Source organism: Sceloporus occidentalis, unplaced genomic scaffold, assembly GCF_023333645.1.
Source record: "Sceloporus occidentalis isolate IW3139 unplaced genomic scaffold, rSceOcc1.0.p SCAF_377, whole genome shotgun sequence".
In the NCBI taxonomy this organism is placed as follows: Eukaryota; Metazoa; Chordata; class Lepidosauria; order Squamata; family Phrynosomatidae; genus Sceloporus; species Sceloporus occidentalis.
Genome location: NW_028317357.1, coordinates 126,365 through 137,547, shown reverse-complemented (window position 1 = coordinate 137,547; position 11,183 = coordinate 126,365). Strand labels below are relative to the sequence as shown.

At 44.0% G+C, this 11,183-nt stretch overlaps 1 pseudogene; it reads left to right on the top strand.

Moving 5' to 3' along the window:
- Positions 1-1,241: 1,241 nt before the first annotated feature.
- LOC149273417 (bifunctional polynucleotide phosphatase/kinase-like) lies at positions 1,242-9,914 on the top strand (annotated as a pseudogene).
- Positions 9,915-11,183: the final 1,269 nt, after the last annotated feature.

The window sequence follows — 11,183 nt, the reverse complement described above, 5'->3', positions numbered from 1 at the left end:
TATATAATAAACCTGGAACTCTCAGAATTTGCCACGAGTCTCAGGGTTTTTTCACCCCAATATCAGGGTCTCTGGATAAAGCCATTTTACCAGCACCGGGGGGGGGGGTCGCTGGAACAGACACCGTCCGCCAAGGACCGGCTCCATGCCCCTAGTAATCAGTAATAGCTGAAATTTAGTAAAGAACCCAAAGCAGCCCCTGCCTTCTAAGTCATGCATATACATGTCGTACGCACCTTGTGTCATTATGGGGATCGGTATGAAGCGGCGCGGGAAGCACGTGGTTAATTCCCTCTGTAAACGTTCTCTGTGGCTGCATTGCACGGGAAGCGCTGTTTTCACGAGTCCCGCCGGTTAAGTCAGAGGCATCTGCCCCGGGAGCCCAGCTCACAGCTTCACCTGCACTCATTTCCCTCATCCTAATACCCCCAGCTGGCCTCGTTAACATCGCTGCCAACACCTCGCGGGGTCACAGGGGCTTTTAATCCGAGTTAAATCCATATGACTCCCAAAACACACGTATACAGTGTGACTTTTATACGTGGAGCGCAGACATAAAGCCGCTCTGAATCTAAGACGAGACCGACGACTAAGGTTTGAGTCTTTACAGCAGGGGAAACTGGCGACGAGACGGGGGCCGACCTGCCGACAGGTTCTATGTGTGTGATGTATGGAAACATCTCTATATAACATATCAGACAGGAAAGACGGGGGCTTTAAATTACTCTATGTATCTAATTAAGGGGGCATAAAAGCTGGCCTATATATATATATGTATACGTGTTATTTAGGTAGATGCATGAGCCCATGCTCAAATGGCCAAGTTAAATACAAGTATACCTGCCAAGTGTCCTTGTTTAGCAATGCTAGTCCCTATTTAGGACCCAAAAACCTGCTGTCTGTCTTTCTTAGGAGGTCAGAATGTTTGCTGGGTATGAGGGTATCGCAGGGTTCTACTGCCCTAAAAGCCCCGACGATGTGTATAGAAACAGCAGGAGATGGCTTTATAAATGTAATTGTTTCAATAAAACACTTTCTAAATACCTTTATTGACTACATAAATAAATCACAAAGTGACATATAGTGTCTCATAAAGCCCCACCCTCTGTCAAGCCCCTAACCACACCCCCTAAAATAAAAGTACCCCTTTTTGCAATGTTGGGGGTATGACGATTTTTGTGTACAAAAACTTTCTGCAGCCATTAATGATTTTTTCTTATGTTTTTTCTTGTCCAGCTGGAATGAAGTGTTTGTTGAAAAGCGCGGATGGGAAGCACCGTCCTATCGATCTTCCTAACGGCGCCGGGGTTATCCTCGGCAGAGGACCCGACACCTGCATAGCGGACAAGAAATGTTCCAAAAACCAAGGTAAATCTCAGTCCCTCCGTGTTCGTAACCTTCTGATAAAAAGGAGCGACATCTCTTTAAGTGTGAAAGTTAACGTAAAGTTGATTGAAGCTGCCGTTCCACCTACTCCAAATTCTTCTTTTCACCAAACACAGCATTGGTGCTGCTGAATCCCCAGACCCGTTTCCAAAAATAATTATTTAATCAAGTAAAACTTTGGCGCTTTTTGCTGGGATCTCAGAATTGTCATGTGGCACAAAAGCAAGGTGCTGATAGGTTGTTGCCATACAAACCAAAGAACCTTAACAGGAAAGAATCCAATTATCTACTAAGGTTCTTTGCACAGAAGAGGGCAATTAATATTTTGTAGAACGGACCCAATCTTCGGTCTTGTGTAGTAGAACATATATTAGCCGGGTCACCGCTTTGGGGACAGTGACAAACACAACGTTTTGTGTGCCTGTAATGTGTATATAACATGCATGTAATGTGTATATAACATGCTTATATATTGTGTTCTATGGGGAGATATTTATATAATAAATGTATCAGTAGGAAGATATTTATAAACTATGTGTTAAGTTTGTACAACAAGTGCAAACAAGTGAAATATTTAATCAGAACAGCCATATCACACCTGTCTTATATAACCTATCTGGAAGTGTGTGTGTGTGTGTGTGTGTGTGTGTATATATATATATATATATATATATATATACAGCAACATTAAGCTGTGCATTTTTACTATCTCATGTTACCAGCTTAATTATTACATTTTAAACAATAATTATAAATAATTTTCTTGTATTACAGTGGAGCTCATGGCTAATTTTGAGAGAAGAGTGCTCCGTGTCACACAGGTAAGTAACACGTCTATATTACACTCCAGTACAGGGAGATCCAGTGAGTAAACTTCTTCCACCTCCTTTCCATATTGTAACTATTGAAGAATTTATATCCAGCCTTGCGCATGTTTCTTTTGCTGCCCGTGTCTGTCCGTCTTACTCGTATCTCAAAAGTATACATGTAACAGGGCAGGAGGCAGAGCTAACCGAATGTCTTGCAGTTGGGAGCAAACCCTACGTCTGTTGGAGAAGTCAAGTTGAAGAAAGGGGAGAGCGCGCTGATGAAAGAAGACCAAGTTCTTTACATGGTAAATGCCCTGTACCCGTACACGGTGCGTTTCGAGGAGGAGAGCCCCAAGCACGCTGTCAAGGCAAATGCGAAGGTCAACAAAACCCAGCTAATGCCGCCTCTCCAAAGAAAACCATGATTGACTTCTTCGGTGCTTCTACCTCCGAAAGCCAAAAGAGACGCTCTCGGGAAGGAGACAGCGGTTCCAACCCGTCCAGCAAGAGGCCAAAGCATCAGGAAAGACACTCCGGAGAGCAAAGCGAAGACTCGGATGAGGAGAGGATAGCGAATAAACTGAAGGAGCTGCAGGAGACTTCAGCCAAAGCCAACAGGACGGCAACGAGCCAAGCATCTCCTGCAGAGTCCAGAGGAGGTCCCTGCGCCAAGGATCGCTGGGAGGAACACGGGAAGCTTCTAGTGTTTATCAGAAAAGGTGTTCAGGCCTCTTCCAAGGTAATGACCTCCTATGGCTTTCTCATTGATGGTGCTTGCGTGTTGTAGATCATGGTAAAGTCCATCGAGTTGAGACATACTGGTACGGAAGGTGAAGAGGGCCCTGCTCTTGTGAGCTTACAATCTGTTGTATTTATTGTCGAGACAAGCCTATATACATAATTAAATGAAGAAACTATTCAACCGAGAGAAAGCTAACTAAGGTCGCGTAATTAACACACGAGTGGGAAAGCGTGGTGTATCGCAGACGGTACATTCTCACTGCACCACATTACCCTCAGCTACACAAGACCGGATTCCACGAGCGAAAGCTCGTTCCTCCGGCATGCGCCTCGAAGCTCTTACTTGTTTATCTCTTAGATTGCCGGATTTGACATTGATGGAACGATCATAACGACCAAATCGGGGAAAGTCTTCCCAACCAGCGCGGACGACTGGAGGTAAGCGAGTCCCGACCTCTTCTCGTATGTTATCTGCGGTTAATTAGACAGGTGCGCGTTCATCCCGTCCGGGAACTGTTTAACGTGACGCCATCTGTCTTTTAATCTTATAGAATTTTATATCCAGAGGTGCAAGAAAGCTGAAAGAGCTTCTAGCTGAAGGATATAAGGTGTGTTTGCTGACCCCCCCCCCCCCCGCTTGAATGGGTGACCTGGGATGACAGGGGCCACAAGTGAGATGAAAGCTGGAGATCTCCCCACTTTAATAATACATTGTGCAGGGCAGGCTGACCCTTCCCAGTTAACGAGACAGTAATGCTTGTGTTAATATACGTATATGATTAGTTTTGTTGTTGTGGGGCTGTGGGGGCGCCGTATTATTTGCTGCCCCTCGGCACCCTTTCTCAGTTTGTAATGCTGTGCATCTATATTTATATGAAGGCTTTACTGTCCCTTTATGTCTGTCCTATAATATTTCATCTCATAAAGAAGAAACGTATTCACTCCGTGTCCGCTGTCAGCTATTCTCTTTCTTGCCATCAGGTGGTCTTTTTCACCAATCAGATGGAATCAGCCGCGGCAAACTGAAACCCGAAGTCTTCAAAGCTAAAGCGGAAGCCGTTTTGGATCATTTGGGAATTCCTGTACAGGTGTGTATATATATATCTATTTATCATATACATTATATATATCTCAATCTCTCTCTTTTTTTTTAAAATATGAAAGTTATGTCTCTGTCGATGTTTTATTTCATTTCAGATATTTGTGGCAACCGGAATGGGGATTTACCGCAAGCCTGTAACTGGAATGTGGGACTTCTTATGTGACAAGGTTGGATTGATCGCTGCTCGCCCCCATTCTCAAGTAACGTAGAATAGATCTTAGAGCGATGACGACAAAGGGTCAGAACTTGGCAGCAGCGTTCGACTCCGCTTTGGGGGATTTTGTTTAGATTTATAAAATTAGCCGGGTAGGAAACATATAAGGCGTGTTAGGGTTTATGTATAGATTTGTCTTAATGTAAAAGTGCTGTTATTGTGCCAAAACAAGTGTCTGCAGCAGTTTAAAAAATAATTACCCCCCCCAAAAAGCAAATTTGCACCAACTTTTCAGGGCATTAGCCAGAGCTGTCTGCCACTAGAACCGATATATATATATATTATGCCGTCCATAAGAGGATTTAGCAATGCGTCTTTTTATATAATGTATAAACATCATTGTTAATGTCCCCCCCCTTAGGCTAATGATGGCATCCCAAGTGCAGAAGGACGACTGTCTGTATGTGGGAGGTGAGACACTTTCTTATAATGGTAATGCTAATGAAGTCCCTTTGCCCGTACACCTTAATGAATATGATGATCCTTATGGGTGATTAAGACCAATGCATTCTATTGTTTCTTACAATGCAGTGCCATAAGAACTTACCGTGTCCAGTTATTACATTGGGCCCAATTCACAGGCCTAAAAACATACTACGTTTTTAACATCACTAATATTAGTAAAAATGAACATTGTTTTTATTGGTATTTGTTACTGAAATGATAAGTTGACGCTGATCTCAAAACTATGGATAGTCATGCAATACACAGCATTAACCCTTTTGACCTGCTGGGTTTGTACACTGCAATGAATATGTCACCAGATTCTTACCTGGATTTTGGGTTATTTTTCCGTATTTTCAACATGATGAACTCTACGCGACGTTATTTTTATCTACTCTTTTAGATGCTGCCGGACGCCCTGCCAACTGGGCACCGGACCGTAAGAAGAAAGACTTCTCTTGCAGCGACCGGTTGGTAAGGACTAACAAAATTCTACAGCAGGGTTATCCAACCTGCGGCCCTCCAGCTGCTGCAGGACTACATCTCCCATAATGCTCTTTCAGCTAAGGACCTGGCAGCAGGCTCTAGGCGGCACTTTTGAAAGGGCGCCCCAAGTTTTTGTTTTTTTTAAAGCGAAAGAGAGAGAAAGCTTGGTAAGTACCCGCTCGGCGCCCCTCTCTCTCTCCTCTGCGGCGAGTCTCCCTGTTCGGTCTCGGTGCCGGCTTGTAATGCTGAGGGCCGAACAGGGAGACTCGCCGCAGGACTGCTGAAAGCAAGGTAAGTACAAGGGGGGGGGGGGGGAGGGTAGATAATGGGGGCAGGGACGGAGGGAGAGGAAGGGTAGATAAGGGGGGGGGGGGAGGGAGAGGAAGGGTAGATAATGGGGGGGGGCGGCATTTTAAAATTCGCCCCAGGCGGCATTTTGCCTTGGGCCGGCCCTGCCTGGCAGAGGAGTATGGGAGATGTAGTTCTGCAGCAGCTGGAGGGCCGCAGGTTGGACACCCCTGCTCTACAGGGTGCCCCCTCTTCTTTAGTGATATGTGAGCTTGTGTATTTATAATACATTTTAAAAATATGGGTAGGATGATGTAAAATTAAACAAATCTGCCTCGTTTAATCGTCTTCTATTGTAGTTCGCTTTGAATCTTGGAATAAAGTTTTTCACTCCGGAGGAGTTTTTCCTTGGGTGGAAGAAAGCCCAGTTCCACCTCCCCAACTACGACCCGGTAAGAGACGGAAAGCTGTGGCCCTATCGGATTCGTAAAAACATTCGGTTTCATTTTAATTTTTTTTTTAGTTTTCATGTTGCATTATTATTATTGGATTGCTTTACCGATCCCCTCAAGGAGTGAATTATGGCACCTCCTATTTACCCCAAAAGTCTTCTCCTTAAACCTTCTTAATTTAAATGTAAATTATATATCAAAGGTTTTCAACCATTTTTTACCATTTATAATTTACAAAGTTTTACAATATACAATTTATTTTACTATATATATATATATATATATATATATATATATATATATATATATATATATATATATATATATATATATACACACACACACATATACACACATATATATATATATAATAATAAATTTACAATATTAAAAGACCCTTTTTATAAACACTTTTTCACTTACCTTAATCTCAAACATCTGGCAGCTGACCTCAGAGTCACTTTTTTGAATACGTTCCAACATCTCCAGGAGAAAGAAATGATTCCAAGAGATATAGCTGGTTCGTTATCTCACGGAGCGAGGTCCAAAGTTTTTTGGTTTTTTTATCTTTGGCTGAAAATTCTTGTTTTTAGTTGACGGCTCGTCATTCAGAGATACTTTTTTTTTTTTACACAGAGGGCCGTGGATCCAAGCGCTCCCCTGTATGATCCTCCATCCTCATCGCTGGTGTCTCCTTCCATAGAGGTAGTTGTGTCAGTCGGCTTTCCTGCAGGTAACATGTAATGTGCTATTAATTAAAATATCTAACAGGAGCGATAAAGGGCCATTGGAACACAGGAGTGATGGGAGTAATAAAGGGCCACTGGAACACAGGAGTGATGGGAGTGATAAAGGGCCATTGGAATACAGGAGTGATGGGAGTGATAAAGGGCCATTGGAACCCAGGAGTGGTGGGAGTGATAAAGGGCCATTGGAACACAGGAGTGATGGGAGTGATAAAGGGCCATTGGAATACAGGAGTGATGGGAGTGATAAAGGGCCATTGGAACCCAGGAGTGGTGGGAGTGATAAAGGGCCATTGGAACACAGGAGTGATGGGAGTGATAAAGGGCCATTGGAATACAGGAGTGATGGGAGTGATAAAGGGCCATTGGAACACAGGAGTGATGGGAATGATAAAGGGCCATTGGAACACAGGAGTGATGGGAGTGATAAAGGGCCATTAGAACACAAGAGTGATGGGAGTGATAAAGGGCCATTGGAACACAGGAGTGATGGGAGTGATAAAGGGCCATTGGAACACAGGAGTGATGGGAGTGATAAAGGGTCACTGGAACACAGGAGTGATGGGAGTGATAAAGGGCTATTGGAAACCCGTCTGTGCTGGGTTTCTCATCCATTTCATGTTATTTAAATGAACGGTAGTTCAGAAATTATGATAGAAAGTAATCTTTTTATGCAAACATTTGCAGAAGGCGTATGCTTTTCGTGGCTCGCGTTATTAAAGGCATTATCTGTGACAAAATCAAACGGGTCATCCGACGCATTAATGAAACCGATTTCTTCTGATGTGTTTACAGCTGGGAAATCCACCTTCATAAAGGAACACCTGGTTCCGAAGGGTTACGTGTACGCCAACAGGGTAAGTGGCCAACGAGGAAACAGGTTAAAAATGTCACTTATTTGGCACAGTTTCCCGTATAGGCTGAAAAGCACACGTGGAGGGGTTTACTTAATTTGCACGTCCCGGAGGGTTCCGCCCGGTCAAATGTCTTTAAAGCAAAGGGAAGACTTGGCAGACGCACGCTTGGCCGAGGCCAATACAAATAGATGTTTGTTTTCCTTCTCCCTACAAAGCTTTCGAGATCCTGAAACGTGTCTCTTTTTTTTCTCTGTGGGGCAAATGCTGTGCTTTAATCCAAAAAAACTATACCCCTCCCCTCCCAAAACGACTAAAATAAAGACTTCGCTGATAATAATCATTGCAAGCACATGAGATTTATTCTGATGACATTTTTGTTGTGGCAAAGTCTACTGGCCCATACGGCAATAGTGCATGGGTTGCCCATACCGGATGCCCCTCTTTTCTAGGAGCTCGGAATGTTTGTTGGGTACGAGGGCATCGCAGGGTTCTACAGTTCGAGGGGTCGTTGTGTAAATACATCATTCTTGTAAACGTCTTGTTCAGTTACATAGCTGTAGGTGGATAACGGCTAACTCCCGGTGTGTACGGTAGAGTTTAGCGTGTGCGTGTGTCTGTTACAGGACACGCTGGGCTCGTGGCAGAAGTGCGTTGCCGCCTGCGAAGAGGCGTTGAGAAATGGGAAGAGCATTATCATCGATAACACCAACCCGGATGTGGAGTCTCGCGGCAGGTGAGCAGCAATGAGCTCGTCTCCAGTGCCTCTTCATGATGGTCGTTGGACAGGTGCCAGCGTATGACATCATAGACCTTTATTCAGGTCTCTGGCAACTTGCCAAGACTCCCAGATAGTAACCGTGGCAACTACAACCCTAAAAAAATGAATTACTTGAACAAAATCAGAGTGAGACTTAAACTCCGAGGCTTCAGAGTGAGACTTAAAGTCACAAATGTTTTTATGACCTTAAACATTCCAAGAACATGTAATTTTGGAATGAACGCAGATTTGAACATGTATGTGAGGCGGGTGTATGTCGTGTCCCAGCTTCCTTTTTTTGTCCCCCTCGTTATCTGGAAGCAGGCAGCACTGGGGAGTAGCGTAGAGACACTGATCGGGATAACTGGGCAAGTCCGCGTGGGCTCGAGACCAAGACTCAACTCAGAGAAAGAGTCTAAGCAAGAGCCGGGCCAACTTTAAGCCTCCTCCAATTTGGAAACTCGGTTCTTGCGAGGACGCTCTGGATGGAAGTTTATGTATCCGGGTGGCTGGGGTCTGGTTCAGCAACTCCAGGGCCTGCGCAGCCACCTCCCCTGGTGTAACACCTGTTACAATTGTAATTTAGCTTGAAATAACCCGCAAATCCTTCAGGTTCAACCCCACCGTTGGTCCAGAAGAAGGCAAAATTCCAAAATGGCAGCCTGATTTCTCACCGGACCCACATCTGATCCTGTTCTTATTACCGTGAATGTCCGCAGATATTCTTCTTTACTGTGCATTCTTATTTGTAGTTTAATTCTCGTCTCATATGGCAGGTATATCAGCTGTGCGCAGAAATCCGGCGTCCCTGCGAGATGTTTCCTCTTCACAGCCACCATCGAAGTCGCGAAGCACAATAATCGGGTAACGGGCGATGAAGGGTGTTGTAGATTTATCCGGATACTTCTGCCTCCGTACAGCAGAACCATAACGCCGCTTTTTCTTCACAGTTCCGAGAGATGACTCACACGGACAAAGGACGCGTTTCCGTTAATGACATGGTTATCAACAGCTACAAGTAAGTAACAAGGAGGATAATGCCCCGTCGTGTCATCAAATCCTCACACCTTATTTATTCTTCAGCGGGTGGCGCGTAGTTCCACGGTGCCCCTCTTTAAGGGGGACAGTCCTTATTTGCACCCCAATTCCTCTGTCCCATTTTCTTTTCCTGATGTCTTTTATGGATAGTCTTGGGAAGGAGGAGGGACCAACCCTGTGAAGCCCTTCCCCCTGCCACACCTCTAACCACACCCCCTAAATCAATCGGGTTCCCCTTTGCCATTTAAAATTTGGGAACAGATCCCACTTTACTTTATGTTTAAATAATCGTTGGTCTCGTCTTAGATTCAGGAGCCGTATGCCTATCCCATGCATGTCTTAACCTCCGTCACCGTATTACCCTCTACCACCTCTGCTGGGATGCCGTTCCACTTATTCACCACCCTCTCAGTAAAGTAATACTTCTTTGCATTACATGAATGTAATATTTTGGGGGTTTTATTTTTTTTCAGGAGTAAGTTTGTGGCTCCGTCTCTCAGCGAAGGCTTCAGTGAAATTCTGAAAATTAATTTTGTGCCGCGTTTCAAGGATCAGAAGCTAGAAACTTTGTATCGGCAGTTCTCGGAAGGCTAAAGGGGGAAAAAAAAACCTATTTGGCAGCACGTGTAACACTCCTAGGAAAAAGGATAACGTTTATTTTAATAAATAGTCTTTTCTAGAAATCATCTTATTTTTGAGGTTTTGTGCTTCTTACTTTTTTTCTAGGAAGCTTTTAATGATTTGTTTATTTGTTAGATCCAAGGTGTTAACCCTTTGAGTGCTGCAGGGATGATATTTCATTGCTTACCCTCGCAGGGGGTCTATTTACAAAGTTCCATGTTCCGCTGCGATATTTATTACCTAGAACTTTTATCGGGTTCTCGAGCATCCGTTGACTTCCCTGGCGGGAAGACCTCTACAGGGCCTTTGGTTGGAGAAAGTTAATGGCCCGGGTGCCGTTGGGTTTGTGTGGTTAAAGGTGCAGTTCCACCTACGCCGATAAACGTAAGAATTCTGTAATTAAACCCAGCATTAGAAACGTAACTCATACTATTGTTGACTGTCCTGAACCCTTTCCAAGAAATAACTCCTGGTAAAAATTCATTGGGAACACGTAATTGTCATGTGACACAGGGACTGTCACTCATGGGCTGTTGCCGTAGAGACCGAAAAAAGCTTCTTTAAAGTTTGTGTTATTTTTATGTAAATTCCTCCAGAGCAAAGAATAAAAAAAAGAATATGCTAGAGAGTGCAAGCAACTGGTTGCCAGACAGCACCTTTACTGAATAGCGTGTTGCATGTAAGCTGTATGTCCATGGAAAATCCTGTCTCTGCTAATTAACTATGCTTTATTCAGGGCCGTCTCAGTGCTTCATACAGAAGAAACTTACTGTACTTGATCCTTCGTAACGCATAGTTAATATTAATTATATGATCACTTGAAGTACTGTACTCGCCTACAGACTCCCAGTTTAGTAAATAAAACCCACTTATCAGATTCGGCTTCCGTTTTGCAAATAGAATAACGTTAGTCCTCCATATCAACACAGAAAAGCAAGTGCCACCTCTGCTGGTTGTCAATGCATTTCAACAAAACCATGGTAATGCCACTTCTGCTCACCAGAGGGTGCTGCCGTTCTGTTATATTATTTTGTTTGGCTTTGTTTTTTTTCTTCTTTAATTCACATTCTGTTCCCACGTTAAAATATCGAAGGTAATAGTTTTGTACTTGTCACAGCCGCAGTTGATGGTTTGGCGGCGGGTCTCGGTTCAGACAGTATGACATCAGCCCTTCTGACATTGTGTCTGCCCAAGTGATGTCATTCTGGCCGTTGCGCAAGCTGTTCAGATCATTCAAACGTG